The sequence below is a fragment of the Melanotaenia boesemani genome, chromosome 10 (genome assembly GCF_017639745.1).
Source record: "Melanotaenia boesemani isolate fMelBoe1 chromosome 10, fMelBoe1.pri, whole genome shotgun sequence".
Classification (NCBI taxonomy): domain Eukaryota; kingdom Metazoa; phylum Chordata; class Actinopteri; order Atheriniformes; family Melanotaeniidae; genus Melanotaenia; species Melanotaenia boesemani.
The window spans coordinates 11,749,830-11,753,636 of NC_055691.1; the positions used below are offsets into that span (position 1 = coordinate 11,749,830).

Sequence of the window (3,807 nt, forward strand, 5' to 3'; positions counted from 1 at the left end):
AGAGCTGTTAGAACCGCACACAGTCAAAGTACAAGTAGACATAGTAACAAGGTATGCCACACCACTGCTAAGAAGCAAGGCAAGCTCTGTGGTCTGAGCTCCAGAGCACATACTGCTTCACAGCTATGAAGCACAGAACGCTGATAAGCCAAAGACACTGCTCTACCTAACGCCTACTGTCAAAAGATACAGAAGCTCAAACAGTTGGGCTATGCCAAACCTCTACCTCCTGAAGCAGTAGACAGCTCCACAGAGCCCTGGAATCATCCACACCACCAAGATCCAGAAGAGCCAGTCTTAGGTCTTTGCTGGAACTGCCTCACTGATCTCTTTGGGTACAACCACAGACCAGCTGAGTATTCACAGCCAACTCTGAGGAACATCTACACAGAATCAAAGATTCAAGATTTAAAGTGTTTATTGTCATTTGCCCAGTAAGGAAACAAGTTTCCCTGAACAATTAAATTCTTACTTTGCCGTCCACACTGAATACCATAAAAGATTATAAAATAGAAGAAAAACAACTTCAAGGTAATAGCAACACAATACAATCCCTTCAGATACCTCATTCCATTCACCATCCAAGCAAAGATCCACATTCAGACCCTGTAGAGCAGGCATGTCAAACTGGTCCAGCAAAGGGCCGTGTGGCTGCAGGTTTTTGTTCCAGCCAGCCAAGAGCACACAGTTTGACCAATCAGCTGTCTGAAGACTGAGATCAGTTGATTGAATCAGTCAAATCTGGTGTGCTGCTGCTTGGTTGGAACAAAAACCTGCAGCCACACGGCCCTTTGCTGGACCAGTTTGACATGCCTGCTGTAGAGAGTGGGAGTTTGCTGGGACAAACCGATCAGACCAGAGGCTCTGCGTGATATCTGGACACAATGGGAAAATGAATTAGTCCCATTCTTCTACAAGTGGAAGTCCCCAGATACTATGTTCCATCAGTAGCAGACACTGAGGCACCCAGACAAACCACACATATCTTCTGTGACACCTCTGAAAGAGCTTATGGGGCACCCAAGAAAATAAAGATGAGGTCCATGTGGCGTTTGAGATGGCCCGATTGCGAATGAGCATCCACAAACAGTTGTCCATGCCATACATACATACATACACAGCTGTGTGCAACTTTAGCTGGAGCCCAACTAGCTAAAATTGCTATGACAGAAATGTCACTATTGCCCCATTAAATCACACTGTGGACCGATTTAACAACAGTTTTGGTGTGGCTCATGTCCAACTCATGCCGTTACAAGGTCTTTGTGGAAATAAGTCACAGAAATTCAAGAACTTTGCAGGCTCAACCGGGTAGTATGTTGGCACCAGATAATCCAGCTGACAACCTTAGTCGTGGTAAAACCTTGCTCGAGCTCAGCCAACCAAATCGGTGTAGTCAAGATCATCCTTCCTCCGACAACATCCAGACCTTTGGCCACTGCTGCAGTGGGTAGAAGCCCAGGAAACAGATGAGGAAGAACTTCGAAAGGCAGACTTCTGTGGAGCCACGATTTGCTCTCCAGTCATGACACCTGTGTCTGACAACTGGGACAGTCTTCTCAAGGCCATCCATGAGATCCTCCACGGGATGGCTAACAACCACAGCAGTCCCACTATGACAACAGCTTAAGCCCAAGCAGCAGAGCTACATATCCTCAGACAATCCCAAAGAGAGTCCTTCCCTGAGGCGGTGCAAACTCTTGCTGCTAGTATACTCATCTCATGCACAAAACCACACATACACATACCATCCTGTAAACCGACTTCAGTATTAAAGAGTTCTTGGAATTGTTTTCTCCGTGCCCTCCTCTCTGACCGGAGCGTTGTCGAAAGAAGCTGTCGAGGCGGTAATCCCCGAGCTTGTTGGACACCAGCAGTGACAGATGCCAGTAGGCTGAAAAAGGAGTTTTATCAGGCTTGTTTGGCCTGGTGCATATATATATATATATATATATATATATATATATATATATATATATATATATATATCCCTGCCTTCAGTATTATATTCCACAGATATCTATTAATATATTTAATTGCTAGAGGGTTGCAGCCCAAACAAACCACTTTGAAATCAAATGGTATCTGTGTATTTAAAATTATCTGCAGCCTTATTAATCTCTCTCCAGTAGCTTTTTGGGTTTGGACATCCCTAAAGCACGTGACATAACTTGTTCTTCACAGCCGCAACTCATTGAAAGTCCCCTGTTTGGGTTCTTTACTTCAAGTAAGATGTGGTGAAAGAATCTGGCAACATTTTTCCATCCCAATTCTCTCCAGATATGAGATGTCATGCATTTTCATGCCATCCATCATCTGGTATTGTCAGATTTCCTTATTTTTTCCAGCTAGTTGTTTAATTACCTGAATAGCTGATCAATTACTTTTCAATTATTTCCAATTTAGATGCCTTTTTTAAAAAAAAAAAAAAGAATGACCTTACCTCTGCTGTTTTTATTTATTATGCTTTAATTGTAAAAAGCACTTAATTGTAGGTTTTAATAAAAATCCTCTTTTCCTAGTGAGAATTTACGGAGACCCCAGGAGACATGGATTATCTTTTTCTTTTGAGTTAGCACGCAATACTTTTGCGTTACCTCACAAAAAAGAAATGATCCGAGAATGAGACCAGTCTATTAAAGCCGTTTTGCTCAGTTCCTTTAGGTGTTTCTAGTCTACATGTGTCCCTCTCAGCATCGAGTCAACACAAGCACAGCTGCCAATGACTTTATGTCCATATTAATAGAGGAAGTGTGTTGTTGCAGCGTAGTGCTTTAACAGATTAAGTGCAGACAAAGAGGTTTGCTGTAATCAGAAGCGGTATCAAGCTTTACTGTTTTGGCTGCTTGTGTTTAGACTGTAAAGTGAAATTGATATGATTTATTGGTAATTTATTAAATAAACTCCAATTTCTATTCATTCATCATTCATTACTGACTTATTAACTGCTAGAGCTTATTATTAAGAGGAAGTTAGGCTAATTGTGTCAAAAATACATTGTGCTGGCTTCTCTTGAGGATCTTCTGACTCAAAACGGGTAATTTAGTCTTCTTTATTTAGACTATTTCGTCTTCAGTAAAATATAATCATGCCATGCTGGGCTTCCGTATTATGACCCTCCACTTATCTCAGAAGATTTTTACCTTATTTAGTTTTAGTATTCATGTAATCAAGTCGTCTTTCATTATTGGTAACATTTGAAGCTTCATCTAGATTGTCAGTGGGCTATTTATTTATTATATTTTTTTAACTTAATGGTTTAAAACAAACAATAATCATTAATTCTAAGAAAAATAAATTAATAATTTCTGATTTACAAATGGAATAACAAGATTTCAGAAATGGTGATAATTGAAGTTCTGAGTCTGCTTTTTGCATCTTTTAGATTGGATTTTAAATTACTGCTTTCTGTTGTAATAAGCAGTTTTTGCTCAGAATGGACCCATAAATATTTATTCCTGGTGTGTTTCACAAAAGTTGTTGTTTTGTTAACTTTTAGATCTTAATAATAATGATTATATCAGCAGATATTTTCCAAACTATTTAGGCTAAAATATTTAAATCAACCATGTCCAGGATGTGCAGTCAATAGAAGAGCATCTTCTTGATAGTGGGTGATAAATTATTATATTTGATTTTTTTACTGGGTTTAATTGCATAAATATACCGTTAAATTGACAACTGACGTCAAGTGATTGGAAGTGCATTATCTCCCATTGTGTTGATGTTAAATATCAGTGTTTTTTTGCTGAGTGAGTTTAGCGATTATGCCCGATTTCACTCGGTGCTCTGTTAATACGCCTGCGC

At 39.7% G+C, this 3,807-nt stretch overlaps 1 protein-coding gene across 1 annotated transcript in view; it reads left to right on the forward strand.

The window, feature by feature from the left end:
- b3gnt9 (UDP-GlcNAc:betaGal beta-1,3-N-acetylglucosaminyltransferase 9) overlaps positions 1-3,807 on the forward strand; it is a 615,230-nt gene that overhangs the window by 203,552 nt on the left and 407,871 nt on the right. The gene's annotated exons all lie outside the window — the stretch shown is intronic.